The sequence below is a fragment of the Haliotis rufescens genome, unplaced genomic scaffold, assembly GCF_023055435.1.
Source record: "Haliotis rufescens isolate VD_foot unplaced genomic scaffold, xgHalRufe1.0.p SCAF_100, whole genome shotgun sequence".
Classification (NCBI taxonomy): domain Eukaryota; kingdom Metazoa; phylum Mollusca; class Gastropoda; order Lepetellida; family Haliotidae; genus Haliotis; species Haliotis rufescens.
This window is the reverse complement of record NW_025963781.1, coordinates 244,808-265,922: the sequence shown is the minus strand read 5'-3', so window position 1 is coordinate 265,922 and position 21,115 is coordinate 244,808. Positions and strand designations below refer to the sequence as shown.

The 21,115-nt window shown below is 40.8% G+C and overlaps 1 long non-coding RNA gene across 1 annotated transcript; it reads left to right on the top strand.

Annotated features, from left to right (window-relative positions):
• The first annotated feature begins 12,653 nt into the window (after positions 1 to 12,653).
• Positions 12,654 to 16,891, top strand: LOC124120527. The gene is made up of 5 exons (XR_006858844.2): positions 12,654 to 12,691; positions 14,523 to 14,599; positions 15,191 to 15,227; positions 15,925 to 16,006; positions 16,795 to 16,891. It is a non-coding gene; the product is annotated as an uncharacterized LOC124120527 (long non-coding RNA).
• The last annotated feature ends 4,224 nt before the right edge of the window (positions 16,892 to 21,115 follow it).

Genomic DNA, 21,115 nt, shown 5'->3' with positions numbered 1-21,115 from the left:
ACTGACAACCAACACGAGCAAATACATATTTAATTTATGTGTGATTTTCGTATCCAAACAGGTCAGCGGAACTGAAGCGGACATAAAATATTCACAACATTCTAACACGCATGTTGACTCCACTTTATATCTCCGCCTGGCCTCAGTGTTTAGGAGTAATGTTCGCAAAATGGTTAGCGTATCCTGCCCCACGGGTGATACCGTCACAAACACATGCAACGGCAATTCAGTTGTTCACATGAAAAAGCACCGGAACATATGACACATGTCAAAATATCGAATGTGTCACTGACGCTTCAAATATAACTTCATCTTTCCCATTTCTCCTCTTTTCTCTCACTTCCTTCTTCTTTCATTCGCTACTTCTGTCCTCTCTCCCTGTCACACTTTCTTTCTCTCACACGACACATGTAGCTCGGGGTGAGGTGAGGTGAGGTGAGGTGAGGTGAGGTGAGGTGAGGTGAAATGGGGTTTAACTTCGCGACCAAGATTATTGCACTTATAAAGCGACTTGCATGCACGTGTGTGTGTTTGTGTGGCTGCTTGTACTAGTCCGACCTGATGCCAATTTATAGTGACAGGCTAACAACAAGTACCATCTTTTAACGTCTTTTGGTATGACACGTCCGGGGATCGAACCTCGGACCTTCCGCTCTCCATGGTGGCGGTCCCTTAGTGACGGAACATTGGCGGATGGTGTGTGTGTGTGTGTGTGTGTGTGTGCGTGCGTGCGTGCGTGCGTGTGTGTGTGCATGTGTGTGTGTGTGTGCATGTGTGTGTGTGTGCGCGTGTGTGTGTGTGCGTGCGTGCGTGCGTGCGTGTGTGTGTGCGTGTGCATGTGTGTGTGTGTGTGTGTGTGTGTGCGCACGTGCATGTGTGTGTGTGTGTGTGTGTGTGTGTGTGTGTGTGTGTGTGTGTGTGTGTGTGATTGGACGAAACAAGAAATACAGGGTATTGACACCGTCACACGAAGAACCATGTCAGACAATAGTTCAAAATGTAAATATGAAATGTAGATTATGCAATGATTTTAATGAGACTGCCCAACACATTGTCAGTGGATGCCCAGCTTTGCCTCAAACACAGTATCTTAAGCGACATGATGATGTAGCTCAATCATTTTATTGCCGTCTTCGCCATGCTTGTGGTTTTGACACAGAGGTCCATCCACGGTACGACCCGGAATATGTAGAGGGAGTCATCGAAAATGATCAATACAAAATTCTTTGGAAGAGGCCCGTATACAACTTCAGACGTATGCATGCCAACAAACCTGATCTTGTCCAATGAAATCATTTATATTGTTCAATTTTCCGTCACTTTTTGACACGAATGTCATTGACAAAATACAAGAAAAACATGGCAAATATGCAGACCTCGCTTTCGAAATGTCACGCTTGTATTAGGTTTGGTACCTCCCAATCCGTTGGCAGACATTGGGAGAGTACCCGGGTTTGCTAGCAGGAATACAGCCCTTCTGACAATCTGGGTAATGCAGACGGCTGCAGTGTTGGGGAGTCTTCACATTCTCCGAACAGTTCTGGGTGGATTTGACTAGGCAGCGCTTCCTGTGAGAAGTTCCATTTGCTCTCTGGGCTGCGTGTAGAGGGAACAAGGGCCCTGAGCCGATGAAGAGCCTAACCAACCTGACTGTGCAAGGATCACCCAAACCCTTTTAGCTGCATTTTTATTTTAATCTGTAAATAATAATACAACCAAATACATAATAAAATTACCATCAAGATGCATTACAAGAGATATTTTAGATATCTCTACCAACACTGTGTGCACAGTACTGTTTGCCCGAGGCCCATAACACAAACAAGATTAAAAAAAAAAATTAAATGTGCATGCTGAATAAACGACTGGGGGGAAGTACGCTTCATGTTACTGGGGTAGGTGGTTTGCTTCTAATCTTTAGTACTGGACCAAAGAATTTAATCAAACATTTGATAATGTGAATAATGTCTTACAAAGGTCATTTCAGTCATTGGTAGATTGATGAGATCATTAGCGAAACATTCTCTCCTCGGTTGGGAATAAATGTCACATACAAGGGCGGATCCACCCCCCCCCCCCCCCCCCCCACCCCCCCACCCCCCCCCCATCCGCCTCTGCATAAGCGTGTGAGGAAAATATGTAGTTCATCCTCAACATAACCAAAGCCTCCAGTATGGCAACAAACAGAAGCTTTCGTTATATCGCGCTTGTGTTGGTTGGTTGTTTAACGCCGCACTAAGCAATATCCCAGCTAAATGACGGCGGTCTGGACCATTCAGATTCTACGCAGTTGTCGCCCTTGTGTGCGTCTTCCTGGTCATCCAGACCAGTGCGGAGGTGAGTATATATCCGTAATTGAGGCATTTGTTAGGCACAGCTCTGCAGATTGGTTGGTTCGTTGTTTTACGCCGCACTCAGCAATATTCCAGCTAAATGACGGCGGTCTGTAAGTAATCGGGTCTGGACCGGACAATCCAGTGATTGATATCGTGAACATTGATCCACGGGTTCCATTGGGATACGATGACATGTATCAACCCCTGATCTCCACGGGTCTGGCGCTTGTGTATGTCGGCCGCATTCAAAAGCAAGTCTGAAGTTATTACACCAAAACATGGTTACTATTTTCCGTTGATAAGCGAGAAGGTCCCAAGTTAAACAGGTTTTTAATTAAGATTTAAACTGAGAATAATAATTACATTAAGAAGAAGTATCGAGGGAGAGCCAATATTAAAGAAGCAGTCATAAAATCTCTATTTGGCGGTTACCATAAATGAGCAGACGCAAACGATATTTTGAGACAGCCATATCAATCCGCCCGTCCCCCAAGCCCACCCCCTCCCTTTTTTTATCTAAATAATTTTTTTCTTGTATCAGATGCCCAAGTATACCTAGCAGTATTTAAGAGTTTTGATCAGTTTCTATGTTTCGTGTGGAAATCTATGCTGTGGTAACTGGATCAGCCTGCATCAGAGTGAGTGATTGAGTGAGTGAGTGAGTTGGGTTTAACGCCGCTTTTAACAGTATTCCAGTTATATCACGGCATGTCAGCTTAATGTGGGAGGAAAGCCCGAAGTTATGCTGGTCTTCGACGTTTACCACTTCGGTGAAACCCACGAGCACGGGTATGGTGCTGACAAACCTAGGAACATAATCGGGGCGAATCGGGATTCGAACCCACAATCATAGGTTTCTGGCGTGCCCAAGGGACGCAACTCTGCACAGCGAATCGCGGCGCCTTAGACGACTGCCCCCCTCCCAGCCCCCGCAACAGAACTGCTGTGGGTGTGTAATGATACTTCATGGAGACTTAGCCACACTCTCCCAGGACTTTATTATTATTAGTATACTTGTTTACTTTCGGAAGTGATTTATAGAATCTCGTTTGGACACTCTCAATGGTGTTACAATAAGTCGTTTCCCATATCTCGGACCCATAGCACAGAATAGGTGAGATCATTGCATCAAAATGTCAGTTTAACCCTAGAACCATGAATGTACATTTGTTCTGTGTGTTCTGTATGAATAAACGAGGCCACGGATGCTTCAATTCGCTGTTCAGAGTTGCTACCTTTGGCCTCCCACAATCATATGACCGTTATTGAGTGAGTATGATTTTACGCCACTTTTAGCAATATTCCAGCAATATCACGGCAGGGGACACCAGAAGTGGGCTTCACACATTGTACCCATGTGGGGAATCGAACCCGGGTCTCCGGCCTGACGAGCGAACGCTTTAACCACACCACCGCCCCTATGACCGTTAGTTCGAATCGCAATTCGTTCTGATAATATCCCATGGTTTGTCATCACCATGCCGGTGCTCTTTGGTTTATCCGCCAATACGGCACATCTTCCACATCAAATGATATAATGAAATAATATTCAAATCGGCGTTAAACCCAACTCACTCACTCACTCACTAAAGTGGTAAACATCAAAATGACACGCCATGATATAATGAAATAATATTAAATCGGCGTTAAACCCAACTCACTCACTCACTCACTCACTATAGTGGTAAACTTGCATCACTTCGAGTTTTCCCACATCAATCCGACCCGCCGTGATTTTACTGAAATACTGTCACAAGCGGCGTAAAACCAACTCACTCACTCACCAACTCACTCACTCACTCACTCACACTGTCAGTCCCGTGAAGACACGTGAAGATTCCGGGGTAGAATAGGTCTTCAGCAACCCATGCTTGCCATAAAAGGCGACTATGCTTGTCGTAAAAGGCGACTAACGGGATCGGGTGGTCATGCTCGCTGACTTGGTTGATGAATGTCATCGATCCCAATTGCGTAGATCGATGCTCATGATAATAATCTGGTTGTCTGGTCCAGACTCGATTATTTACAGACCGCCGCCATATAGCTGGAATATTGCTGCGTGCGGCATTAAACTTCAGCATATTATCATTCGACCCGTGAAGATCCGGGGTAGAATAGGTCTTCAGCAACCCATCAATGCTCATGATGTCAGTCATTGAATTGTCTGGTTCAGACTCGATTATTTACAGACCGCCGCCATATAGCTGGAATATGGCTGAGTGCGGCGTTAAACAACAAACCAACCAACCACACTGTCAGTCAGTTTGGGGGTTGTTTGATTAGAGGTATTTCAACGTGTAATGTGTATATATTGTGGCTATCTTCGGGCTGTTTTCCATTGAAACAGTGCCGTTTCTTGAATGACTTCAACTAATAAATAAATTAATATGACTTAATAAAACGCGAACGATTCTCGCGTCACACAAAGGTGAACTATATATGAACGACACACTTTTAACAGGAGACACAGTAACTCAAAACCTGTTCCCTCACCACGTGGGTAAAAAGTCTGTCTGCCCACGCAATGACTAGCCCCGAAAGCTGTTGTGTTCGTGGCGACTTCTTAAAATTAAAAAAAACCCAAACTTTTGGATAATCGCGACGCAATCGAAACATTCTCCGTTGTCCAAATTAGCAAAACACTAATGTCAAAATACATGCAAATTCACAATAAGTAGAATGTACGGTGTCCCATAAGGGACATGGAGTCTGTTTTTCAATATTTTGATGTTGAACTTAATTACTTTTATCTTAACCTTTTGCAAATTAACACAATCTGCCATACAAATATGTGATTCATCATGTATAAAAACATCCGAAAACATAGAAAATGTACTTTTAAGTAGCTTTTGAGTCGCTGAAATGTGAAGTGAAAATGTCAAAAACTAAAATGGAAATGTCAAAAACCAAAACGAAAAGGTCAAAAACTAAAATGAAAATGTCAAAAACACAAAACGAAAGTGTCAAAAACTAAAATGAATACACAGAAAACTATTTCCACCGCGGTGTAAATATTATCACCGCGGTGTAAATAGTTTTCTGTATTTTCATTTTAGTTTTTGACATTTTCGTTTCGTTTTTCAGCGATTCAATATCTTCTTTACACATGATTTATCACATATTTGTAAGACAAATCGTGTTAATTTGCAAAAGGTTACGATAACAGTAAGTGAAATGTCAAAATATTGAAAAACAGACTCCGTGTCCCTGATGGGCCACCGTAAGAATGTGATCTTTTCATTGAACATCCGTGGCAGAAAACAACATTTGTTCATCGTCCCCGTATCGGGGAGCTGCGACTGAGGAAATCGGTTAAAATTGAAATTTTCTGTTTGACGTGGCGGCCTAGTCTGAGAGACTTACACCGAATGGTAACATCTGTGAATATGTTGCAGCTGTTAAATGAAATAGTCGTATTGGAGACTGACTTTTACAGCGTGAAAACATAAAATAGGTCATCAGCAACCCGTTCTTGCCGTAAAAGGTGACTAACAACGAATAACGGGATCGGGTGGTCAGGCTCGCTGACTTGGTTGATTCATGTCACCGTATCCCAATTGCATGGATCGATGCTTATGATGTCAATCACTTGATTGTCTCGTCCAGACTCGATTATTTACAGACCTCCGACATATATCTGCAATATTGCTGAGTACGGCGTTAAACAACAAACAAACAAACAAACAAACAAATAAACGACTAACAAAAACATTTGGAAAAAGATGATAATAACGATAATGCTTATGATAATAATGAGGATGATGGTTTGGGGGATGATGATGATGATGATGATGATGATGGTTGTGGTATGTGTTTGGTTTCTGCAGCAAGCACGTGGAAAATAGTCCACCGTTCATCAAGAACAAGAGTGAGTAAGTGAATATGGTTTTACGCCGCTTTTAGTAATATTCCATAAACATCATGTCGGGGACTCCAGAAATGGGCTTCACACATTGTACGCATGTCGGGAATCGAACCCGGGCCTCCGGCGTGACGAACGAACGCTTTAACCACTAGGTTACACTACCGCCCCTCCAGAACAAGAGCATTTTGTGTAGACGAGTATCAGTGGGGGCATCTTGTATTTATCTACACACATCTACATGTACGTTTCTATAAATAGTCACAGAACCACGTGATATGTTTTTTTAGCTTCATCCATGTCCGGCAGTTTTTTTATAGCTCTGCCATACGATAAATAATAAACTTGCATCAACTTGCAACTTGGATGTAAATAAAACGTAAATGCAGTTACGAAAGATAATCCAGTAATTAAACACTTACAGAACAATACTTATCTTTAATGTCAATTATACAATGTATGCTATTTCTGATGTCACTTTCAATACATTGCTATTTGTATATGTATCATGTTTGGGAGAGGCATTCAGATAAGCCAAATTTGCTTGTTTGCCAATCCCTCCACTTTATGGAAATAAATATGTTTATTATATCATATCCAGGTCGTGTCCAGAAACAATATAAGTTTCAAATGATTATTAAAATATTGTTTAAAAAATATCTTCTAATTTTGACCATCCTTGACCAATCAACTTCAGCATCACCTGTTCCCATCTAGTAAATGTGTGATAATAAAACGTATTCAATAAAATGTTTCATGCTAAAAAAAAGTATAAACTCTTATTAAACGCTAGTCTTGATTATCTGCTGAAACAGATTCCACAGGGCGCTAAAGGCCAAAAAAAGGTGAAAATGAAATGAAAATCAGTGATGACACCAGCAATATTCCAGCTTTATGACGGCGGTCTGTAAATGATCGAGTCTGGACCAGACAATCCAGTGACTGATATCATGAGCATCGATCCACGCATTTGGGATACGTGACTTATCAACCAAGTCAGCGAGCCTGACCACCCGATCCCGTTTGTCGACAAGCATGGTCGCCTTTTACGGCAATCATGGGTTGCTGAAGACCTATTTTACCCCGGATCTTCACGTGTCTGTGCCCAGAAGTATTGCTATGCATACTACACATCGAGGCGAGGCTCTGACAAATGCTATATAGCTTTGAAAAAAGCAATTCAATAATTATAGCGGCAAAATGACGTATGACCAACCTCGTGTTGCTTAGTCATGCAGATATACGTAATTGGACAAGCTGTTTCCCTATAAAATGGCAACATGCGCATTTTCCTAAGTAATTGGCGAGTTTAATTTTAATTTCCTTGATCCACCTACTCACCACATTTTTCCTATGATCTAAGGTTCGAATCCAAGATTCTTCCAAAATTGGTTTGTTTGCACCATGGATTGTATATCTTGCCGCGTACTCTTCCCCGACATAACCGCGAGTGCGATGTGTTTTACGCCGTCTTTGCAATTTTCGATCATTATCACGGAGGGGATAAAAAATATAATCTTCAATCTTTGAACCCAGGTGGGGAATCGAACCCTGGTCTTCGGCTGGACGAACGAACGCTTTAACCACTAGGCTACCCCACCGCACCCGTCCCACATAATAACATTTTCCAATGAAATTTGTCAAATTGTAGATATTTGCAGGAGGCGTTTGTCAAATATTAAATTATTTCATATTTCATAATGGGTCAGGCAATCCAGTGATTAAATATAATGACACACAATCAACTAAGCCACCGACGTTGACCATGGCACCGTGTTATTAAGTCTCCTCTTATGATGAACATAGCCTAGTGGTTAAAGCGTTCTCTCGTCACGCCGAAGACCCGAGTTCGATTCCCGACATGGGTACAATGTGTGAAGCCCATTTCTGGTGTCCCCCGCCGTGATATTGCTGGAATATTGCTAAAAGCGGCATAAAACCATACTCACTCACTCACATAACTACAGGGGAATTCCTCACTGTCTTAAAAAAATAATCGTCAAATAGGGACGGTATGATCTAACGACAGTTCCATTTAGACAGGTCATGTATTTATGGCGGGTCACCAAGCGTCCATTCGAAGTGACAACCGATATGTTCTACCCACCAAAATAAGCTCCACACTATTGAGTATTTCAACCGTGCCTTCTCAGGCGTCTATCCCCGCCATCAGCAGCTCATGAAGCCTTAGTATGTTTGTCTCAAGTATGGCAACAATCAGAAGCTTTTGTTACATGGGGCTTGTGTTGGTTGGTTTGTTGGTTGGTTGTTTTACGCCACACTCAGCAACATTCCAGCTATAGGACGGTGGTCTGTAAATAAGTGATTCTGGCCCAGACAATCAAGTGACTGACATCATGAGCATCGATCCACGTATTTGGGATACGATGATATGCATCAACCAAGTCAGCGAGCATGACCACCCGATCATGTTAGTCGCCGCTTACGACAAGAATAGCCGCCCTTTAAAGCAAGAATGGATTGATGAAGACCTATTCTACACCGGATCTTCACGGGTCTTTAGTTCGTTATAACCGTAGTTCGCTATATATATATACACTCTTGAAAATCACATGCGCGAAACCGGTTGAGTAATTTACACAGCTCATCTTTGGACTTTTGTATTTTATCTATCTATCTATCTATCTATCTATCTATCTATCTATCTATCTATCTATCTATGATGGCCGGGAATAGCAGTTCGTTACATCCGTCAGTTCGTTATAAGCGGTATCGTTATAAACATAGTTTACTGTATATGCGTTTTTCGAGACAAACATACTTTTAATATAAAATCCAGGCGTGGATATGACTCAGCCGGCATTGTCTTGGTAACAATTCGAGATAAATGCGTTTGAGTTAAAAGAGTTCGAGTTAAAAGTGTTTATAGATTTTATTGCAGCTTAAAGAATCAGACATATAGTCGCTGCTCAACCAGAAAGCAAAACGTCTTAAAACATTAAGTAATATTTAACACCAGAATAGTTTCGATGTTATATTGCAGTCGTTTGTAAGGTGATGTATTGATTGACGTGCGGGAGGTATATCGAGTATGTTTCACACCTGTGCTTCAGAGCGGGGGTCCAATGAAGCACATTTCATCAGTAACACCTGGAGCCTCTAGCCTCATCCTTCGGTTTTTTCACGCTTAATTCAATTGAATCTATGTAGGTTGACCAAATGTATGCTACTTGCATCAGAAACGAACTTAAAACGATGACACGTCATCAGAACCCAAAGCTACATTGTTTCAAATTATAATTTTAAATTAACAAGTCTTAATTACTTGAATTTTTTTCAAAATGTTTACAGTGTTCTGTGGTCGGGTTCTTTCAATTGTTCAATGTGAAGCGAAATATTAGGGTAATATATACTTATATATGTATAAAGAGACATATAAACGCCAACGCAAAAGCATATTCAGTCTCGTTTATCCGCCGAAACAAATTCCAATGGGCGTTAAAGGTAAACTATTAGTGAAAATTATAACCCGTAACAGCCACCTAAAAAGTATAAAAATGTAAGTCGGTCTTTGTCGCCTACAGCAGTTCTCCGACCGTACGACTGAACCATGTTAACAATTGAGCCTTGACAAGACAATCAAGTGATGGACAAGACAATCCAGTGACACTGACTTTGTTGAAACTAAAAACGATATGTTAATTTTGAATTACGTCTTCTGTGTACAAGCGCTGAGATTCTGCTCCTTATAAGTAAAAAGAAACGTTTGAGGAGGATTTTTGTCAATCGTTGAAAATGAAAAATATTTTCACTGCTGTTGAAATAAATAATAGTTTTTCTATACAGGCGATTTCGACATAACGTCACTGTCATTATTTCAGAGGAAATATTGTAATAATATATAATTTTGATTAAAAAAACATTTGTCATGTTTTGGTCTAATCCAATTCACAAGTGAAAAGGACATTATAATAACCTCGAATTAAAATTCCTTGAAATGCTAGTCTACAGTTTGGGGAGTCATGTTTTTAGTAGTTGCAATATTTTAGTTAACCTTTTTACATAAAGTATACTTTATTCATATGACGAAGAGTAGATTGTCATGTCGTTTTATTGGTACAGTAAACTACGGTTATAGCGAACTCAAAAGGACCAGTAATTTTAGTTCGTTATAACCGTAGTTCGTTATACGCATATATGCAACGTATATACAGCAAAAGGCCGGGACCAAAAAGACCCATTTGTTGTATCCGTCAGTTCGTTATAAGCGTGTTCGTTATAAACGTAGTTTACTTATCTTTCTTATGAGTAACAATGGCACATATTCATGTTCTGTGCCTGTTCTTTGTCAAGAGGGGGCACGGGTGGCCCAGTCGTCTAAGGCGCCGCGATTCGCTGTGCAGAGTTGCGTCCCTTGGACACGCCAGAAACCTATGATTGTGGGTTCGAATGCCGGTTCGCCCCGATTATGTTTCTAGGTTTGTCAGCACCATACCCGTGCTCGTGGGTTAACCGGAGTGGTAAACGTCTGAGACCTGCATCACTTCGGGCTTTCCTCCCACATTAAGCTGACCACGCCTTGATATGACTGGAATAGTGTTAAAAGCGGCGTTAAACCCAACTCACTCACTCACTCTTTGTCCAGAGACAAACACAATAATCTTGTCCTCCATCTTGTCAAACAGGGTTTTAAGATAACTTCAGAGGGATATGCCTCAAAATGAAATTAAATATAATTTCTTTCTTTGCAACTTACCTGTAAGAGAATATACATTCTATTGATCTATCTCATATGTCAAAATCATATTCTTTTACTTTATTTTATGCGTCAGCGAGCTTTAACAAATGATCAATAAGACATCAATAAAACCTCACACGTGTTTCAGGCCTGATTTCAGCGAGCGTTCAATACCAGGCGGATTTTCGCAAACTATTTCAACAACTTTAAAATATCTGCATGTATTATATATGAAATTGTTGAAAAAGAGTAAAACACGTAATTCTGTTACAAAGTCACACCTTGTTGTCATTACCATGACAATGACAATGTAACATACGGAATATAAGTGTACGATTGATGCTCCCGTTCACTTTGTGATAAAATCGCATTGATTATTATATTTCTAATTTAATAGCGGATAAAAAATATAATATCAAAATCTTCTCTTAAATACTTTTACTACCTACAACATACTACATTCAGTTTTCAAACAAGGAACCCCCTCTGGAACCCCCTCTGGAACCCCTCTGGACCCCCTCTGGAACCCCCTCTGGAACCCCCCTCTGGAACCCCCTCTGGACCCCCTCTGGACCCCCTCTGGACCCCCCTCTGGACCCCCCTCTGGACCCCCTCTGGACCCTCCTATGTCATTCGGTTTTTTTTTGAGGGAGTGAGATTTTAACAGTATATTTCACGTACAGTAAACTACGGTTATAACGAACTCAAATGGGCTACTTATTTTAGTTCGTTATAATCGTAGTTCGTTATAATCTATAAGCATATGTACAACATATAGACAGCAAATTGTCGGGGCCAAAAAAAATAAGTTCGTCATATCCGTCAGTTCGTTATAAGCGTGTTCGTTATAAACGTAGCTTACTGTATATCACGGCGTGTCAGCTAGATCTGCATAGCAATGTGCGGCCCTTTAAACTATACACGTTGTCGTCCCAAGATATGGGTTGGAATGCCGTGTGTCTGGTTCTTTGAATTCATTGGTAGTATCTCTAAACACTATAAGGTTGAAAATTCTCTCTGATTTAACAACGAAATGGCACGGCCTGCTGTGATCAAAAGACCTGCGTTGGAATCTCTATGATGTCGGAAATGTTGAACTATTGTCCTCATTAAAAGTTCCCTACACCAACGTATCAATCAAGCGTAGAAACATTATTTTAACGCTACTATCAAACCTTCATCTCCCATAAATGTAGGGGCACAAGTTGCGTCCCTTGGACGTGCCAGGATTCTGTGATCGTGTGTACAGCCCTGACCCGTCCGTTGTCTGTCAGTACGTGGTAAAGTTAGGCTTTTCTCTCCCATTAAGCTAATACGCTTAGCAACCATGCGGATGAGATATAACGGAAAAAATATGTTAAAAGTGGCGTTCAACTCAATCCGTCACTGGATACATAGTCTAGCATCCTAACAAATCCTACCCACACCCATGTACTAGTGAATATGTGGGTATGGTCTTGTGGTGACTTCAGCAATATTTACGTCGGGGAACATAGAATTGGGCTTCGAACCCGGCACTTCTAAGTGAAAAGCGACGCTTTAACCCTTGGGCTCCCCCACCCCCTTTTATCCAAGAAGACCATGAATTATCAATTTGAATAATAATTAGTCACGCAGAAGACATCAGAGCCCATGTCGAATGACAAGATTTAAAAGTACAGGTTGAAGGTCATGAAACATCCCTACCGTCAGTTGCCACGAGTCTTTGCGTCAGGACGCCACGTGAGGCTGGCTAGGCCTATATATACCACGCACACCTAACATAGCCTATAGCCTGATCCAGGAACCCTATAGGTAAGTTCAGCTGCTCTTCTCTCGATTCATTCAAATATCGAAAACGTTTTTCTTGACTATGGCTAATAACTGATGTTATTTTTGACTATGAACTTGCCTGTTGATACACGATTTGATGTTTATTATAAATTTCAATAATGATATAATGTGATATAATATTATCTGAAAAACATATTTTTAGATTTATTTGGCAATATTTCTAAAGTCATCAGAAAATGATCAAATTTCATTGTGACTTAAATTGGGAAGTGTTTTGAAAGTTCCGATTTCCAGAGAAGTCCTATAAACTTTTGATTAATTTTTGCTAAACGGGGGGCACGAGTCTAGTCGTCGAAGGCGCCGCCATCGTCTCTTGGGCACGACAGAAACCTATGATTGTGGGTTCGAATCCCGCGTCGACCCGATTATGATTCTAGGTTTGTCAGCACCATACCCATGCTCGTGGGTTTCACTGAAACGTCTAAGACCTGCATCACTTCGGGCTTTCCTCCAACATTAAGCTGACACGCCGTGATACAACTGGAATACTGTTAAACACAAATGTCTCGCGAGTCGTTCTCGTAGCAGTTTGGGTCTGCGCTCAAAACAAACGTAGAGTCTCATGTTGGGTCTTATTGTAATGAAAGCTTTTCTCAAGCTCGACATACTTTAAACTGAATATTGTGATATACGGTCCCTCAAAGCGTGCCACATGAAGCCGACACGAAGCCATATGACTGCAATGTTGTTCAAAGTGGCGTTAAACCATCTCACACCTTGCTAACAGAGAACGATTCAATGACGATACATTAAATGCCGAATGTAATGAGCTCTAAGACTATTTCGACTCTTTTTGTTGCATCTGATTTCCACATCAACAAAAACGTCAATTACTGATTTTGCTAACACCTAACTTCGTTATGGTAACATTTTTGTGATAACCGAACTCGATACATCCGGAGTAAGATGATATTATTTTAACATAGCTCTTTTTTGTACTCCCGTTAGGAATAGAATATATAGTGCGTTGACGTTAGTCTGGTTCAAACGATGCTATTTAACAGCAGGATAACAAGGATTGATAAATACTCCCTTCTGATGGTTGATTAGTGACATCATGATATTCTCTCGTTGTACAGATACACAAGTGTCGAGAGTAAAGTTGATTATGAGGCATAGGTGGTTTGTTTGACAAAAACACTTCTACTTGTGTGGAACCGTCTCCCTCAAAGCATCCTGGGTCTCCCTCGAATGCTATGTCCGTTCCCTCTGATTTGTTCTTCCCTTGTGGTCTTCTTCCCACGCTTAGCGGCCACGACGAGATGACATTGAAAGACTTCATCCAGCGAGACATTCTTACATATCTGTTTTTGTGACAAAACATGTTGTGATCATATTATCTAAGCCATCGTGATTGAGTGAGTTGTATTTTACGCCGCGTTGATAAGTATTCTAAAGGTTGATCAGTGACATCATGATATTCCCTCGTTACACAAATGTCGAGAGTAAGGTTGATTACTTGTCTATTAGTCGAATGCCACGATCGTTCCCTTTTTTGAATTGTTTTTGCCATTCGACCAACTTCCCTTGTGGTCTTCTTCCCATGTTTAGCGGCCACGCCGAGATGACGTTGAAAGACCTACCTAAACATCCAGCCAGACATTCTTTTAATTGTTCTGGTACCCGGTTTCAGACTTGCATCCCCTCTGCTTCCATCCTTTGTCTATTGGCATAATAGTTGAGTGGTCTGTGATATTGGCCATCAAATTTGATATTGATAAACTGTTCTCATTCAGTCACGATGAGTGATCTATGAAACGGATATTTGACATAATGGATTATTCTCTTTCAGTCACGATGTCTTCATTCAAATTCTTCGCAGTTGTCGCCCTTGCGTGCGTCTTCCTGGTCATCCAGACCAGTGCTGAAGTGAGTATATATCCGTAATTCAGGCATTTGTTAGGAACAACTCTGTATATTGGTTTGTTTGTTGTTTAACTCCGCACGCACCAATATTCCAGCTATATGACGGCTGACTGTAAATAATAGGAGTCTGGACCAGACAATCCAGTGATTGGTGTCATGAGCATAGATCCAAGCAATTGGGAAACGATGACATGCTTCAACCAAATCAGCGAGCCTGACCACCCGACCCGTTAGTCGCCTCTTACGACAAGCAGAGTCGCCTTTAACGGCAAGCATGGGTTGCTGGAGACCTATTCTATTCCGGATCTTCACGGGTCCAATTCTGTAGATGACTTTCTGGTAACGTGATGAATTCAATATTATTCCCGATACACAAAACATACTCTAATGTTTTACGTCAGGGGTACATTTAATCACGCCATAATGTGAAAATTCAAATGCATTTTGTTTTCTCTGTCAGTTTGGGGTACATCATATCACACAGCGTTTTCGTATGATATGTGAGCAATGTGGAAAGTGAAATGTATGATGTATTCTTTCTCTCAGTCTCAATTGATATTTTAAAATGTACAACTCTCATCTATCCATTTTCAGGCTCCAGCAGAGTTCGACAAGAGTCAGATTACTGAAGGTAAATGTCACACTATTCTACCTGATAATCATACTTCAAGAGCTATTTAACAGCAGGATAACTGGGACTGATAAATACTACCTTCTGAGGGTTGATTAGTGACATCATGATATTCCCTTGTTGTACAGATATACAAGTGTCGAGAGTAAAGTCGATTATAAACTTGTAAGAGGCATAGATGGTTTATTTGACAAAAACACTTCTACTTGTGTGGAACCGTCTCCCTCAAAGCATCCTGGGTCTCCCCCGAATGCTATGTTCGCTCCCTCTGATTTGTTCTTCCCTTGTGGTCTTCTTCCAATGTGAAGCTGCCACGCCGAGATGACATTGACAGCCCGTTCATAAACATCTAGCGAAGCATTCTTACATATCTGTTTTTGTGACAAAACATGTTGTGATCATATTATCTAAGCCATCGTGATTGAATTAGTTGTATTTTACGCCACGTTGATAAGTATTTCATTTATATCGCATATGGGAGGAAAACCCGAAGTGATGCGGGTCGAAGACGTTTAACACTTTTTTGAAGCTTGCGAGTATTTAGCTCAGAAACGACATGGAACCCGCGATCATGGTTCACGGCCCGCGCCTCAGACAACAGGACAAACCGCGTCCCCTCTCAGATATTAGATCAGCTGTTGAGTAACTTAATGTTCATCTGAAATTGCTGTCTGATGTCATGACGGTCTTTTTGCAGATACTTTTGCGAGTCTGAGGAGCAAGAGAGATGCTGGACAGATCAACGAGGCCGACTTCGACAAATATTCCGAGCATCTCAGGTAAGTGTGTTAACATAAACAATGTCAACCATTTCTTGCCACGTGGCCGTAAAGACGCTTTATTCTATCACACATAACTTGATCAAAATGTCTACTCAATCGAACCAGAAGCCACATTCCTAGTAAAAACGGTCCATTTATTAAAAAGAAGCATTGGTAGTCTAAGCAAGAGCTTGTCATAAGAGGCGACTGGATCAGGTGGTCAAGATATGTGACAGTTGGAACATTTTGATCATATCAAATATAATATAATTATATGTCTGGCCCTGATTTACAGAAATAGAAATAGTTGAAATATTACTGACTGTTGTGTAAAGGAACAAATAAACACAAATGTGAACTTTTGGTTTCGTTGAAAACTTATTTAGCGAAATCTTGCAGACATGGTTCATTAATAAAACAAGGTGTAATAATAGTTGTAGCAACAACATCAGTAGGAGTAGTAGCAGCAGTTGTAGTTGCTGGTGATAGCAGTAGTTGCTGTCTGCATGTCATGTAAGGAACCGGGTAGGAATCGGTGCCCAGCACTCCATTGCTTGCCACAAGAGGCGACTTAGCTGGGTCAGGTGGTCACGATCAGTGACTTAGTGGGAAGGCCCCTCATAACACCCACCACTGGTTTGTCTGGTCCAGACTCGACTACTTACAGGCCGAGTAGCTGCAATATTGCTGTGTGCAGCGTGAACCAAACACTAAACACAAATGACAGCTTCTGGTGTCGTTGAAGACTTCATTAGCCAAAGTTTATTTTGACACGTTTAACTTGAAGAACTCTCTTCATCTTTCAGGAAGTTGATGAAGTAGGAAGCGCTCCATCACGCCACAGCTGGAGTCAAATGTCAGACTAACGGAGAAGCAACAAAAATAAACATTAATTTAATGTGAGATTTGTGTTTCTGTTGTAATTACCTCTTCTTTTTGTATTGGTGAAAATGACACGTCGACATTGGTGAAATACTGCTTTTTGTTTCTTGTACGTATCAATCGCACGATATCATAAAAAACATAATACGATTGGAATCACGGTAATATGTAAAACCTGACATACTGAAGGAACGAAATAATGAAGTGTAATTCAAAGATGGCAATATGTTTTAAATAGTTAAAATATTGTTGAGATATATGAACATATACTTGCCTGAACACGAGGCAATGAAGCAGAATGTGCTTTCTGCCACCTTCATATTTCCCTACCTGTGAAGATCCAGGTTAGAAAAGGACCTTAGCAACCCATGCTTGTCGTAAAAGGCGGCTATGCTTGTCCTAAGTGGCGACTAAATAGATCGGGTGGTTAGGCTCGCTGACCTGGGTCGATGCATATCATCGTATCCAAATTGCATGGATCGATACTCATGCTGTCAATCACTGGATTGCCTGGTCCAGACTTAATCATTATATCATAAAGCTGGAATATTGCTGAGTCGGGCGTTAAACAACAAACAAACAAACAAAACATATTTCCCTTTGATACCCGTTCCCTTACTTCTTTCCTTCAGTATATTTCAATACGTCAGTATTGTGTGACAGTGTCATAGTGGCGATACAAAAATGTTATACACGACAGCGCCAGAGTAACATATCTACTGACGTACTGATTGACTGAGTGAGTGTGGCTGTTTCAGGTCGCTGTTAAACTGGGGGTCAGTTATTTCAGTGACAATGTACTCATAATGCGCCAAGTAGGAACGTGTGTTAAACCATGTCCACGAATAATGTAGGATTCGAACCCACGACCTACAGGGCGCACTGAAGCAGTTTCTAAATTCCTGGATCTTTACTAACACTCCTTGTAGCCCGTACATCAAAGACATATCACGATCATTGATATACAGTAAACTACGGTTATAACGAACTCAAAGGGACCACTAATTTTAGTTCGTAATAACCGTTGTTCTTTATAAGCATATATACAGCAAATGACCGAGACTAAAAATAAGTTCGTTATATCGGTCAATTCGTTGTAAGCGTGTTCGATATAAACGTAGTTTACTGTAGTAAACTCTATACAGTCTTACCTCGTTAACCCGAACACATATAACACTATATGTCGTACTGGATGTATATATCTAATGGCTTATTATATACTATTGCTCTCCAGTCTCGAAACCAATGTGTGTTCGATAGTTCCGACGACTTTGTGATTTCGACTGTAATTTACAATGTCAATGCAAGAGAATCACCAGTCTCGATTATCTACCGAAACATTGGGCGTAAAAGGCAAAGTAGCGGTGAACATTACACAAAACATTACTAAATTACTAAAAATTAGCGGTAATTACTCTTGACGAGGTCAGTGTGCGAAAACAAGGACCTTGAGATGGTCTGAAATGTTCCCTAAAATTCTTGAAAAAAATAATTATGCTTCAGACTATTGAATAAAGAAGAAATTACTTGCTATAAAAATTACATTGTTGCAATGTGTTTTCTTTAAAAATCTCAGCCTCATAGTTTTAAATCAAAATATATCTGGTTTTGTAGCTGAAGCTGAAAAAATATATCTCAACAGAAAATCCCAGCCCCCCTCTCCCATCCCCCTCCCCCGAATATCAAATTGTCGGTCCCTTAAACCACCATAATGATTTGGCAACGACATTCATGTACAGTAAACTACGGCTATAACGAACACGCTTATAACGAACTGACGGATATAACGAACTTACTTTTTTGGACCCGGCTATTTGCGGTAGTTATACTTATATATGCTTATAACGAACTATGGTTATAACGAACTAAAAATAGTAGTCCCTTTGAGTTCGTTTTAACCGTAGTTTACTGTACTACATGAAACACTGTAATTCATTGCCGCAACATAGAATAAAGGCGTTGGAGGCTGGGTGTCCGGAATAGCGAGGTCAAGACTAAGGGGTTTTTACATTGTCGTTGTTGGTGTCCAAACAAAACAAATTCATTTTCTATCCACTCTCTAAAAGAGAGAGGAAAGCCACTTTTAAAAGAAAGAAATGGAGAATATATTATTTTTAAGGAAAATTGAAATTGGGTTGAATGTCGCGTTCAAAAATAGTTTGTGTAAGCTGGACTAGACTACGGAGGATGTCTAGATTTAGTATCAAAATAGAAATGAAATATGTCCACGACGTCATGAGTCATGATGTCACGATTCAATATTCGGCTAATCCAGACTTTGCTCTATATTCCTTCCTTGTTTGTACATTTGGTTCAAATTATAAATTGGTAATTTTGTGTAAATGATTCTCATGATAACTTCTTGAGGTTGAGGATTTATCGCTCTCCATGTGTATCTGATAGCCTACTAATATCTGACATTTATCACAAATAATAGTAGGTCATGAGCAATGTATCAATTAAATACAAGCGACAAAACCGTATTTCGAAAGAAATCTCTATAAGCGTTGTACGCCGTAGGCTACAGGACCGCCCCGATTATAAGTAGAAATCGCAAAGTCGTCGGAACTATCGAACACACATCGGTTTGGAGACTGGAGAGCAATAGTATAGAATATGCCAATAGATAAATACATCCAGTGCGACATATAGTGTTAAATATGTTCGGGTTAACGAGGTAAGACTGTATAGAGTTTACTGCAGTAAACTACATTTATAACGAACACGATTATAACGAATTGACCGACATAGCGAACATTTTTTAGTTCAAGTCATTTGTTGTATATGTGCTGTATATATGCTTATAACGAACAACGGTTATTACGAACTAAAATTAGTGGTCCTTTGAGTTCGTTATAACCGTTGTTGACTGTATAACAATGATCGTGATATGTCTTTGATGTTCGGTCTACAAGAGTGTTAGTATAGATCCAGGAATTTTTAGAAACTGCTTCAGTACGCCCTGTAGGTCGTGGGTTCGAATCCTACATTATCCGTGGACGTGGTTTAACCCACGTTCCTACTTGCCGCATTATGAGTACACTGTCACTGAAATAACTGACCCCCACTTTAACAGCGACCTGAAACCGCCACACCCAGTCAGTCAGTACGTCAGTAGATATGTTACCCCGGCGCTGTCGTGTATAACATGTTTGTATCGCAACTGTGGCACTGTCAATACTGACGTATTGAAATATACTGAAGGAAAGAAGTAAGGGAACGGGTATCAAAGGGAAATATGTTTTGTTTGTTGTTTAACGTCGCACTCAGCAATATTCCAGCTATATGATATAATAACCGAGTCAATCCAGTGATTGACATGATGAGCATCGATCCAATTGGGATACGATGACATGCATCAACTAAGTCAGCGAGCCTGACCACTCGATCCCGTGAGTCGCCTCTTACGACAAGCATAGTCGCCTTTTACGGCAAGCATGGGTTGCTGAAGACCTATTCTACCCCGGATCTTCACGGGTAGGGAAATATGAAAGTGGACGCAGCAGAAAGCAGGTGCTGCTTCATTGCCTCTTGTTCAGGCCAGTATATGTACATACAAGTAATTTATCTCAACATTATGTTAATTATTTAAAAAGTAATGCTTGGTTTGAACTATATTTAATTATTTCGTTCCTTCAGTACATCTCCGTGATGAATGTTCCATTTCAATCGTGTTTGTTATGATTCTAATACGACACGATACAAAAAGCGGTATTTCACCAATGTCGACGTGTCATTTTCACCAATACAAAAAATTACAACAGAAACACAAATCTCACATTAAATTAATGTTTATTTTTGTTGCTTCTTCGTTAGTCCAGCTGTGGTGTGATGGAGCGCTTCCTACTTCATCAACTTCCTGAAATATGAAGAGAGTTCTTCAAGTTAAACGTGTCAAAATAAACTTTGGCTAATGAAGTCTTCAACGAAACCAGAAGCTGACATTTGTGTTAAGTGTTTGGTTCACGCTGCACACAGCAATATTGCAGCTACTCGGCCTGTAAGTAGTCGAGTCTGGACCAGACAAACCAGTGGTGGGTGTTATGAGGGGCCTTCCCACTAAGTCACTGATCCTGACCACCCGACCCAGCTAAGTCGCCTCTTGTGGCAAGCAATGGAGTGCTGGGCACCGATTCCTACCCGGTTCCTTACATGACATGCAGACAGCAACTACTGCTACCACCAGCAACTACAACTGCTGCTACTACTCCTACTGATGTTGTTGCTACAACTATTATTACACCT